This window comes from Topomyia yanbarensis, chromosome 2 (assembly GCF_030247195.1).
Source record: "Topomyia yanbarensis strain Yona2022 chromosome 2, ASM3024719v1, whole genome shotgun sequence".
Taxonomy (NCBI): Eukaryota; Metazoa; Arthropoda; class Insecta; order Diptera; family Culicidae; genus Topomyia; species Topomyia yanbarensis.
The window spans coordinates 25781568-25794830 of record NC_080671.1 but is presented as its reverse complement, the minus strand read 5'-3'; the positions used below and the strand labels follow the sequence as shown (position 1 = coordinate 25794830).

At 39.4% G+C, this 13263-nt stretch overlaps 1 protein-coding gene across 6 annotated transcripts in view; it reads right to left on the bottom strand.

The window, feature by feature from the left end:
- LOC131678825 (stress-activated protein kinase JNK) overlaps window positions 1-13263 on the bottom strand; it is a 324602-nt gene that overhangs the window by 277369 nt on the left and 33970 nt on the right. For 4 of the 6 annotated variants that reach the window (XM_058959193.1, XM_058959187.1, XM_058959188.1 and 1 more), the window contains exon 2: window positions 11944-11990. The gene's annotated coding sequence lies outside the window, so the exon portion shown is untranslated. Of the gene's footprint in view, window positions 1-11943; window positions 11991-12140; window positions 12284-13263 lie in introns of those variants that run through there. The other 2 variants (XM_058959191.1, XM_058959186.1) reach the window with 1 other exon arrangement.

Below are 13263 nucleotides of genomic sequence, written 5' to 3'. Positions count from 1 at the left end.
AAGTCTCAGCAAGGGTTGTAGATTAAATAAGTTACTTTCGAAACCGAAAGACTTTTATATCAGTTCAATTATAACTGCTCATTCGTAACCGAGCGCCCTTTCAGTTTACACACGCGCGTTGTTTGTTGTAACATTACCTTGAGTTAGGCGATATCGGTGAAGGTGTTTATCTCAGCAAGGGCTGGAGTATAAACATCATAAATATTATAAACGTTAAATTGTGTCAAGTAGTGCAGTGTAGTGTAGATTTTTCTTGCCTGAAAGACGGCTTTGTTTAGACGAGCTATACCAGCTCTCTACTGTGTGAAGGTCACGCGGGTGACGGACAAAAGAAACGAAGGATCAATTCACCTACCAGCTCGTCAGGAACCAACTGGTGAAGTGCTTCGTTTTTTACTTTTCTTATCGATTTTTTTAATATTCTTTTTGATTTTTTATTTTGATTTAAGTTAAATAGTGCGGTCGAGCGTGTTGCTCCGGCAACAAAATGGAACAATCAGAAGGATCACCTCCAGGATAGCCTCTTCACGCTGGAGTTCGCGTCTACATTCCTTCTCGTGATGTGGAGATTGACGGTGTGATAAGTGATGCGGGTCTAACTGTCGATGATCTGATGAATGATGGGGTTGGCCGCTTTAAGGACCCTAACCTTCAATCAGTTAAGATTTTGGAGTGCAAGCAATTGCACTCAAAGTCCATCGAAGATGGGAATTACTATCCTTCAGACTCGTTTCGCGTAACCTTCGCCGGATCTGCACTTCCGAGCTACGTTAAAGTGGGAGGAGCTCGTCTACCTGTGCGTCTGTTTGTACCGCGGGTCATAAATTGTTCCAATTGCAAGCAGCTAGGTCACACGGCCACCTACTGTAGTAATAAGCAACGGTGCGGTAAATGTGGCCATGCGGATGATACTTGCAATAGGCCCGCTGAGAAGTGTGTTTACTGTGGGGAGAATCCGCATGAACTTTTGACATGCCCAACGTACAAACTTCGCGCGGATAAACTGAAGCCATCCGCCAAAGATCGCTCCAGACGCTCTTACGCAGAAATGCTCAAAAGAGCTGTTCCACTTATCTCCGAAAACCCATTCGTTCTCTTGCCAACTGACGATAACGCCTCTAACGACCCTTGCGAGGGACATTCTTTGGCTCTGCTTGGAAACTCTAGGAAAAGACCTAATCAAAACTCACCTGACCTTCCTCGTAAGGGTCCTAGGTTGTCCCAAACAAGGGTACAAAATAAAAATAATTCATCAACTGGAAGTGTTGCCACAAATCCGAAGATAATACCTCCTGGTTTTGGGAAATTGAGATACAATTTACCAAAGTTTACAGTCAGAAACTCAACCTAAAACGGGATTCCTTAAATTCTCTGACATTGTGGACTGGATATTCACAGCTTTCAACATTACCGATCCTCTGAAAAGCTTGCTGGTTGCTATTCTACCAACAGTAAGAACATTTTTAAAACAGTTGACTGAACAATGGCCCCTCCTTGCAGCGATCGTATCCTTCGATGGCTAACTTATTAAACGGAATCACGGATCTGATCACTGTTTTACAGTGGAACTGCAGATGTATTATCCTCAAAATTGATTCATTAAAACACTTGCTAGATTACAATAATTGTGATGCCTTTTCCCTATGTGAAACATGGCTTACTTCTAATATAAACCTCAACTTCCACGATTTGAACATTATCCGCTTGGATCGAGAAGACTCATATGGAGAGGTACTTTTAGGGATCAAAAAGTGCTACCCCTTCAATCGAATCAATCTCCCTTCGACGCCCGGCATTGAAGTTGTCGCTTGTAAAACAATAAAAGGCAAATATCTTTGCATTGCTTCTATTTACATTCCTCCTAGGGCCATGATGGGATATCGAAGACCCTCTAACGTGATTGAACACCTTCCCTCTCCCCGCCTACTTCTTGGATACTTTAACTCTCACGGTACAGAGTGGGGATGTCTGTACGACTATAATCGATCCTCGACAATTCAAGACCTTTGTGACAACTTCAATATGACAATTCTGAACACAGGGGAAATGACACGGATTCCTAGACCACCAGCGCAAGCAAGTGCACTGGACATAGTCTCTAGGCTCGACATCACTACGGTTAGATTGCAAGTGGAAGGTAATATCTGATCCCCACGGTAGTGACCACCTGCCGATTCTAATTGCAATCACCACTCGTTCAAGACCTTTGGAACCAATCAATGATTCCTATGACATCACACGAAATATTGATTGGAAGAGCTACGCTGCTGAGATATCCAAAACTATCGATTCAATACAGGTACTTCCTCCGGAGGAAGAGTACAAGCTTTTGTCTAACTCGATTCTCGATATCGCGATTCAAACTCAGACGAAACGAGTACCCAACGGGAACACCCAAAACGTTCTCCCAACCCGTGGTGGGACAAAGAGTGCTCAGACGTGTAGGCGGAGAAGGCTGCCGCGTAAAAAGCCTTCCGGAACGACGGGTTAGTCGCTAGCTATCGACTGTACGCGATATTAGAAAAGCGAATGAAAAATTTAATGAAAGCCAAGAAACGCAGCTACTGGCGCCGGTTTGTCGACGGGTTAACAAAAGAAACATCGATGAGCACTCTTTGGGGCAGGGCCCAACGTATGCGAAACTGAAACAGTACTAACGAGAGCGTGGAATATTCAAACCGTTGGATATTCGATTTCGCCAAGAAGGTTTGTCCGGATTCCGGCCCGGCACAGAAAATCTACCGCGCCGCGTCGCCTTACAATACCGCAAACGAAACACCGTTTTGGATGGTGGCTTGTAGATTAAATAAGTTACTCTCGAAACCGAAAGACTGTTATATCAGTTCAATTATTAAAATGCTTGTCGTAAATACTAGTCTGTCGAAGAAGAAGTGCTCAGCAGTCTTTTTGACACACACACTTTTCAGGATGTACGAAGCTATCACCGACGACTGCCCCAAGTCATTCTGATTTTTGGGAAGCTGCTTGACAAATTTCAACAAGCGAATCGATTATTTAATCGGTATTAAGTCAGACCGGAGTGAGATTAGAAAGGAGCAAAATAAAAAAGTGATATAATAATATTCTTAACTACATTCGATTTTTTTCCAGATTTGGAATGTTACCATAAGCAAGAATTGTGATAAAAATTCATTTCGAATTATAACGTAAAGACTGCTGCGATTCAACTTTAAACTCATTTTGCTTGAAACCAATACAATGTCACTTAGTCCGGCCTGACTTAACACCGACGAAATGAACCCTGCTCCACATAAGTCTCCGGGGGAAATATGGTATCACTCCAGTTCTACTTCAACGAGAGTATGAACACTCCAAGCTTATTTCAAAAAAAGTCCTTACTTGTAGTCTAATACCAGGATACATTCAATTAGCGTTCATGAAGTGACCGCGTTCCCGAGCAAATATTCATGGGTTCAAACACCACACAGCCCCTTGAAAAGACCTTAAACATGGTCCGTGCCAAAATTCACAACCATCAAGACACTATAAAATGGTCTCAATAACCCATAAATACACCAACATATGGTATTTTATATGGGATCTATCGGACCATGGTGATGGTGTTCTCATGGGTTGAACCCATTTCAAACACCCATATCAAGCCCTGCATGGAGCATGGGGGTATTATGGGCTTTACGTTTGCTCGGGTTACCTATGAGGAGTCTATAGACCGATTAGTCTATAGTCGACCACTACATTCGGAATGTTAGTTTGGGCGAGTACCAGATTCATGCAACGCAAAATGCAAATCATCGGAGGAATTCCACTATCACCCGGTTATACAATGTTGTCTACAGCATTGAAAAAGATTTTTTCAAAAGAAATCAAGTTTCGGAGTTCTATGCTTTATTTCACCCTAAGGAGGCGCTAATCTATTCCGACAATAAGTTAGTGTTGGTTTCTGGTGAGGCGAAACCGAAACGCAACACAGTATGAAATAAGGATTTGTGCCCTCCTGTACAAAGACTGGTTTTTACCAACAAATTTTCACCCTAGCGAGAAATTTTGGTTTTTACCAAATTTTCCTCCTTAGGGTGAAATATAGCATAGTGCTTTCGCATAGGCCTGCTAAGCCAAGACAAGTTTCGGTTTCACTGTGTCTCATCGGCCAAAACAGAACTTCTGCTCGAACGGGAGTTTAGTTTTAAGGGATTTGCGTCAAGCCGGCGCTAATCTATTCCGACAATAAGTTAGTGTTGGTTTCTGATGAGGCGAAGCCGAAACGCAACACAGTATGAAGTTTCGGAGTTGTTCACGACATTGAAGGTGCTTTCGAATTCAAGCCGCACGAGGTCATTGAGTACTTTTGTATATCACGAACTGGATACACGCAATACTTAGCAACCAATCCTGTGTTCATCGTTAAGACAAGCAGAGATTGGGAAGCTGATTAACATTGATTTCAGAATCAATATCGCTTGCATAACCTGCAGCCAGTGGAGACCACTTCAATAGTAATTATTCAAAAGGTCTAAAAGGATTTTTGTAAATAAACTTGCTTCGCTCATTATATCGCTGCCGAAAAATATGCATGAATCAACATCTTTACCTTTGGTGGAATTAATTTCAAATGTTTTCTGGGTTGAAATTATAACAAATTAAGAGGAATCAGCAAAACAAAAGTTTGTTTACAATTCTTATTATCCCTACTCAAAAGTTGATATGGACTTTTCGGCAAATCATAGGGACTCAAACTCAAGTACATTCATTGGATTAACACATCAATTGTTAGATCAATACTGGTATACGCGTACCTTGTCTGGTGGCAAAAACCAGAATTTACAAATCAGTAAACGTTAAAGCATCTTCAGAGAATGGTTCTGATGGTGAAAACTGACGCGTTCACCATAACGACTACTGCTGCTCGATTGAACATAAAACCATTGTGTTTCTGAAATAAGGAGCACTTTCTTGTGCAAACCATGTTAAGGTTACTGCGCCGTGGGTCAATAACCCCCATAGAAGAATATGGCTCAACATGGTTATATACTCCCTTCCAGTGATCTTACGCTCACATGTAGTTTCTTTTGAAAAACTTAACTTTCTTGAGATAAATTGCTTGTCCTGAAATGATATTAGACAAATCCCATTCGCTTGATAGACACTGCACCGTATTCCACGCAGGAATCTTCGCGATTCCGTGTGGCATACAATAGGTACTTCAATAGGAAATTTGCTTATGCTCTGACAGTTTGACCCTAGATGCCCTTAGTTTAGCAGATTCGAGATCAAAATTAGCAGCCGTATGTTGAACTCCAATCGAAGAACTATGCATTTCAAATGACATCTACCTTATCGAGTACCCGGTCATTCCGGTATGGGTGAATGAATGGGCGCATGAACTGACTAGAGCAGTCAGTGTGTCGGTTGTCATGGTAAAGATGGACACGTCTATCTATACCAGGACACATACTAGTGAACTCGGGTGATTCGTAGTTATACTGCCTAAGCTCGACCCTCATTAGCAGAAGACAAAGATTAAGCCCGTACGATATTAAGCCTGTTCTAATGATCCTGCCACTTCTAGTTTTCCGATCTGTTTACTTCACATCCTTGCTCTCATTTGAGTACTATGGCTCTAATTCTCATAACTTTCCCTACCCAGTAATTTCTAGCTAATTGAATGTCGTTAAAATGTAAAAAAGCAGTCAGTGTAACTTACTTTGTTGTTTCAAAGCCAGTGGTTAGTCAATTACCTGGATAAACCGAAAGATTCGCCTCTGAACTGCTTGTATTCGGTCGGAAGTGAGTCCAAAAATGTTAAAGAATTTGTTGCATTTTCTCAAGAACAATTGCATCATTCTAGTCAGGGCATTTAAAACTCAGTTATCATATGGCTACTATTCAGCGTGCTGAGTATTATTCGAGTGATCTTTGTGAATCCCATTATGGAACCTCATAACATTTGATATGACATATATTGCTGTCCTGCAATTGCGTATCGGTAAGAAGAAGAGTAAGGTGCAAGCGAAATTAGATAGATTCAAAAATAGAGCCTTATTTATACAGATGTACCACCAAACAGCAAACCAGACAGTTAGCTTCAAAAAGCATTCATACAAAGAATGAACTATTTTTTTCCCTGAAGATGGCGCTAAACAGCACCGAAATGTCGGACAAAAATTAAAATACGTTTTACTAATTCTATAAAGACTGACTAAGCCGTTAAAAATAAATAAAAAATCACAGTAAACCATCACAGTCGTACTCTACATATTGTAAGAAGAAGAATACGTGAATGTTCCTAATTCTGTATGGTAAAGAGCAGAGTGACGAATCCAGAAAAATGATTACTTGAGTTCGGTGTTCAGAAATATTAGTAATTTCTTCAACGGTATGTCTTTAAGGTTGTACAGAGAATGCGCAAAATTCGCAAACGAAAAAAGCAGTTTTTTCCACACCGTACGTCAGATCTTCATAAAAATCAATCAGCGTATGTAGAACGTTGTTACAAGGAGGATGTCGCTTTGAAGTAGGATTTTCTTAGTCCCCAGATTTATTATCGGTGAGCTCGTTCTGATTTTTTTATTATCCAAATAGTACTATATATTTATTGATATCTAATCCTTTCCAAAATTTGAACGTGAACTTGATTACGTGTTTTTGTAGTATTTTCTCTCAAAAGTCATACCTACCAATAGTATGCCAACAAAATAGTGATTAAATCAAAACTCGCAGGATTGAAATTAGAATCACTTTTCATTAGATGAATAAATGAGTGAAAATATTTTGCGTGCTTTTAGTTGCTACGCGTTTTTGTCTTTATGTTTAGTCAATTTTCTCTAACATTTCGTAAATTTTCCTATCATTATTTCAGAGAGCAAGTAAAGGCGCTATAATCTGGCGTTATAACCTATAACATTAGCCAGGACAGGGCTAAAAACCTCTGTCCCATCCCAGGAACGGACCAACGGTGTGACATTAACTCTCTTAGCCAAGTCACTCCCAACGATTTATGAAACCCCCATTAAATTGAAACGGTTGGTACGGTTGTCCACGGTTCTTCCTTATTCACGGTTCAAAATAATTCGTTGATTAAATTCTTCATTGAATGAATAATTTGATTGCCGTTTAATTTTGAATGATCTTACGCTGCACAGTTGGTCTGGCCGCTTTAATAAGTGTACCATATGTGCCACAAACATTAATACTGACAAGAAAAATTGTGGGCGAACGTCTGCAATTTTCTAGGATCCCACTGTAGACTACACTGGACTAGAAATCGTGCGATCTATTGATTACGCTTAAATCGTGGAATTTGGGCCAATGACGTCTTCGTAGCAATTTGTAGACATTACCAGCTCATTCATATGGTGTTGTGATTTAAGTGGTTAATTTCCGTAAGAGTAAGAAATATTTACAATATATCTTTCGCGTACATACATTAAGAATATCTTTTCGGCAAAGTTGTAGAGTAAGCTTTTTCCAACAACCTTGTTGAAGATAATTTATGATTTGAAGATCGGCGTTTCAGTCAATAAAAATCAAGAACACTCGTTGCTCTCTTTCTCCAACGTTTCGGTCCTTACTGGACCCTTTTTCAAGGAATCTGTATTGCTTTTATCATTTCATTTTCTTAAATTTTAAAGCAATTCTAAACTTCTTTACAACACGTATAGAAAGTTTGATTAGATCTTCATGAAAACCTCTAAAAATGACTGCTGAACTTCTTGAGGTCTCACGATACTTTTGCGGCCAGAATAGGCATTTTCCACTATGCTGTTATAGTCTGGCACACAACCAATTATGTTATCTTTGTACGACACAAAAATCAAAAAAAAATTGAGCCGTCAGAATCAGGAATCTCAAATGCTCAAATGGAACGTATCCCGTAGGTAGTCGAGGATTTGTGCCTCACGGCAACGTGCATTCGGTGTATTACCTATTTCGACTGTTTTACATGACTGGCATTGAAATGAATTGAATTGAGTTGCTCACATTAATAGGTTCGAGTAATTTCGATGTTTCGCTATGTTTATTTGTTTACGTATCAATGAAGGTTGAACATTTGTACTTTCGAAAAGTGAAAAGGCCTTTGAGACCTTTGGGATACTAATTCGTTGAATGTGGAAATATTACTTGTTTGCTAGCTTCACCTCACCGAACCGTTCACTAAGAAAGCACAAAACTTCGGTCAGAATATACAACAAATTTACCTCACCAACAATTTGTGCGTGAAGAGACACTATTTCAAAGAATCGTTCTATTTCTATAGCGAAAATGCGAATATCTAAAATGAATGAACCTGGAACCGCACACTTAGATTCAAAATAAAATCGATTGATTTCAATGGCTGAATATTTAATATTGTCATCTGTAAATATAGTTGAACTTTGATTGAAAAAAGCGGCTTTTTTTAAAACTGGCAATTGACTTTTTTCCAACTGCATCATATCAGGAACAGTAAGAAATAGAGAACAACATTAAACGAATCAGTGTAACTTTTGTAAATCACCTAGTCGTCATCTGTTAAAGTTGAATCTGTTTTGTTAAAGTTGGATTTTATTGGCATGTTGCTAAATATTTTTCCTAGATTGTCATAATGTAAGGACATTTATTAAATGAATCGTCGACATTGTAGTGTTGACGTTTAACCCGCCTTACTCCATCATTCCTTATTATTGACGGAGGTACTCTTCAACCACAAACAACGTCTTACAGCTATGAAGGTCAGATTATATCATATGGGGAGAGAACAGCGCAGCTAGTACGTCCGTTACAGTGTACGTAGCTCACCTGAGTTTGAACTCCCACAACCGCATGTAGTGTGTTAGGCCCTTTGCCTTTTTGCGGTCAGATTGGTGAGAAATGCTAATATCTTTTTAAGATCTACCAAAATTCCGTTTTTCAAAGGTACCTGGACATTTATAATGCCACCTATAATTCCTACAGAACCAAGTTTCACATGGTTGAATGATTTTGCTTAAATTTAAACAATAAATTTCAAGGTGGTATAGATGGCTCCCTGATGCTGGGGATCGTTTTTTGATCATTATACTCTACAGCAGTTTATACCTGTTCAATGATAGGGGTTCCTTAGCTTAGTTGTACCCAGGGGTCTCGAGTGGTCTGAAGTCGGCCCTGTAAGTGCCAAATGATCTTTTAACTATGTCAAACTTTATAGTGATATGTTTGAGTAAACCTTGGAAGGGTGATCATTGGGTTTTTTTGTAATTTTTTTAGATAATTAGATTTCGATTGCATAGGTTTTCACAGATCATATGAGAGGCTGAGAGCGAGGGTGGGTTAAAAATTCACTACGAGCAAAAACGGTATACGATTTATTGAGAGAACTGGTTTAGGTACCTGTCAGAGCATAAATAGTATTAAAAAACCTTAGTGCAAAAATGGGTTTGCCCTTAGATGAGAAATATTTCATTTTTATCCTAAGAATGGCTTCAGAAAATATTATTCAATATGGGTGTCATTTGAAATGGGGTGATCAGTAGACATCGGAAATTAATGATAACGCCGTTTGCAAATCCAAGATAGCGGCTTCCCAGTGTTAGAAAATATAGAGAACCATAATCAATATGTCATTTGAAAGGGGGTGGTCAGAAGACGACGGAAATGGATGATCGACGCCATTGTGAAATCCAAGATGGCTGCATCCGCTTATAACAAAACAGTGAAAATTACCATGCATATGGGCGTCGTTTGAAAGCGAGTGATCAGTAGACATCGGAAATGGCTGAACATCGCCATTTTGAAATCCAAAGTGATTAAACACAAAACAGCGAAAACTATAATCAATTTGAAAGTCATTTGGAAGGTGGTAGTTAGTACACATCGAAAATCGATGATTGACACTATTTTGAAATTCAAGATGGCGACTTCCGGCTATCAGAAAATAGAGCAATCATCCATATTGATGTCATTTGAAAGGAGGAAATAGCGTTAATCATCAAATACTGATGTCAACTGACAACCCTCTTCTTAATGGCACTCATATTGATGGTTTCCTTTGTTTTGTGGCAAACGGAAGGTGCCTTCTTGGATTTCCAATTGATGTTAAACATAGATTTCCGATGCCTACCTCTCACCGCCTTTGAAATGACACCCATATTGATATTTCTCTCTACTTTCTGGTAACCGGATGTCGCTATTGTGGATTTCAAAATGGCGTTAATCATCGATTTCCTACTGACCACTCCCTCCCAAATAACACTCATACTGATGATGGTTTTCACTGTTTGGTGATAACCGGAAGTCGCCATCTTGGATTTCAATATGGTGTTAGTCACCAATTTCCTTTAGCATATACTGATCCAATAGCTCACGATTTCTACTGTGTAGAAAAATTTACTGTGATTTCATCACTTACAGGTCCGAATCAGCGAACTTCCTAACGCCTGTTATGAACCTATGTATTATTTTATTAGCGCGAAAATGGATTAATTTTCTATACGCTTTTTGTCCTGAAAATTTTGCGAACCATTTCTGTGCTAATTAATATTTGACCCACTTTTGCCTGAGGTTGTGATAAGTATACCATTTCTGAAGTATCGGATTGTTTCAAGGATATAATTTCTTCTTTTACATTTTCGTATTGAGTTTTCAAGTCATTAAAATCTTCGACGATATCATCAAATTTCGAAGACAGTAATTTTCGGGAAGTCTATTTGTTATTTGTTTCACCTCCGTTCTAACACTTTTCATTTCATGGACCACGGCACTGGAAACTGTTTTTTTCTAAACTCAGTTGCAAGTTTAGATATCGTTGATGGTTCTTGATTTGACTATTAGAACAGTATATTTATTGGAAAATAAGGGATTAATCATCCAACCCATTATATCAAAATATACGTTTCTTGATTTCTAGAAACTTTCTTGATAATGCTGAATCTTCAAAATCAATAGACTAATTGAATTTGGATCTTGAAATGGCCTTTTGAAACATCGCTGCACACTGGTTAACCCCTTAATTAAGACTTGTAATATATCCAGAACCATTGATGGACACGTTAGGCTCATTACAAAAAAACAATACTGTTACTTCTTAAAATTCAACAACCTCTGCCTAGTCCTGCAACACGTTCAAATTATTTCGCGGAAAAAGCCGCTGCTCTGAGAAGATTCAATATCCGCACTACCTAATACACAGCGGATGTATATTAGTAAGTCAATCATTCGATAACTTGAATTATGTTAAAAACAATTGATGAGAAGAATTTGAAACACAAAGCCCGACTTATATTGTAGGTAAATAGTGCAAAGACCAAAACAAATGTTAGTGCAGGATATTCCAATTTTTACCCTTTCACAGAACTGAACAAGGAACCACTGTATATTTTCCATCTATACACGCACAGCTAAGAAGTGTGAAACCAACCGTTTTGTGTATGTTAAATCCGATTCCTTCCGAAACCCGCTCTGGTCCCCGCTTTTCACAATGTCGCATTTTATTGTAGATGAAGGAAGTCGTCACCCACGATTGTGTCCGTCGTGGTGTGCTGCTACTGCTGCTGCTGCATAATTAAACTGACATTCCTTCTCGCCACGCAGCGGGTATGATTCGGTCGGTAGGTACCCACTCACGTTTACAGGTTCTGTGGAAATGTAAACAGCTCAACCAGACACGAAAGAATGAATGAAACGGAAGGGTGGTGGGAGGTTTAGCTTTAAACTTTTGTCCATCATCGGTACTACAATGGGCGACCGGATCCGTACCGTCAACGGCGGCGCCGGGAGAATTCCCTGGAAAAATGTTCTCCTAGCTGGGGGTTCTTCTTTTCACTGTGTTCAAGGGTCTCGCTTTGTGGTTTGTTGCGGCAACAGTGTTTATATTGCGGAAAAGTCAAGCGACACCCAAGTAGGAAGCACTCAATTTGTATCGGATGTTTTTGATAGCTTAGGGGGGGGAGGCGTTTCAGGGCAGCTTGACAATAAGTGTACATTTTTCGAGGATTTGCTTTGACTTACCTAATCTGGGAGAGCTCTTCCGCTTTTCTCTGTAGGACGATAACAAACTGAAAAGAAGAATAAAGTGTTAATAATGAGTTTGACAGAATTGGGATCGAAATGAGGACAGATATAATCGGTAGAATTTTATCGTACTTTTAAGTAGCAATTAATTATCATTCGATTGCTAGGATACTCAGATAAAAAGAAATACTAACTTGAAAATCAATTTATTCGTCTTATCGAATGCAGAAATTGGCACAATTTTGTCAACGTCTTTCAGTTTATGGATCGTTTACTCATCATAGAACCGCATCTAGCCCAGCACTTTTGCAGTATCATAAAAACCTCTTGAGAAAAAAAGTGATTCTAAGAAGTATAACACAATCAATTACGTTGGCCGATGAGCGACTCCCAAACACATTTTAGCACAATGATATGCCGAGGAGTTGAAGAATCGTCTTCACCGGGCAGAACACGAAGTGAAAACCCATCGACAATAGCGACGACGACGACGTCAACGAAGAAAAACTCACACAATCTTAATTTCCTACTTTACCCCCTATTCTGCCCCAACCTCCTACCGAGAGCTCCAGCAGCAGCAGTAGCAGGAAAACTGCTGATTGCCACTTTTGTGTACAAACTCAGGCGTGGTTTGTACACGCGGAAAAAAAGCTTCCCCTTGTCATGATCCTATTATTGTCATTTCACAAATACATAGACTGATGTGTGTGCTATCGAACACACCAATACTGCGGAAGCGGCGGTTGAAAAGGATGTCCACTAACATTAGCAACCCACCGCCGTCCGATAGGACGTTGTTATCATTGCGAAAGTACCTACGGCAGCGAGTGCTTGGGTACATTGCCAGCAGAAACAGCAGATGTCCCCCGGTTCCCAGTTGCAAACACAGAGTTATGCTAATAAAACATTGTGCAATAAAATGTTGGCTTTCTACATAAAGTTTAATGGTACCGTTACGTAGGGTTCGGCACGGTGCTGAGAACTGTGGCGTCTGCGTTACCTGTGGGGGAAGGATCTGCAATGTTGTTTCTGATTGTGTGTTCGGGAAGCTGTCGCAAGATTTATAGTAGGTTGTGATTAACTGTAGAAAGGTAGTAGGAGTCGATAAATTGGTGGCATATGGTGTTTGACAGTTCGAATGTTTAGAAGACCTTTGCAAAGTGAAGATATAAAATCAATTTCAAATGTTTATTTGACATAGATGAAGTTTGTAAAAAGCTTGCCAGCAACTTTTAATTTAAAATAATTCCAAACATATTCCCTTATTAATGTACACCTCATAGCTTATTGCAATAATTCGTCCAGCTAACTCATTGC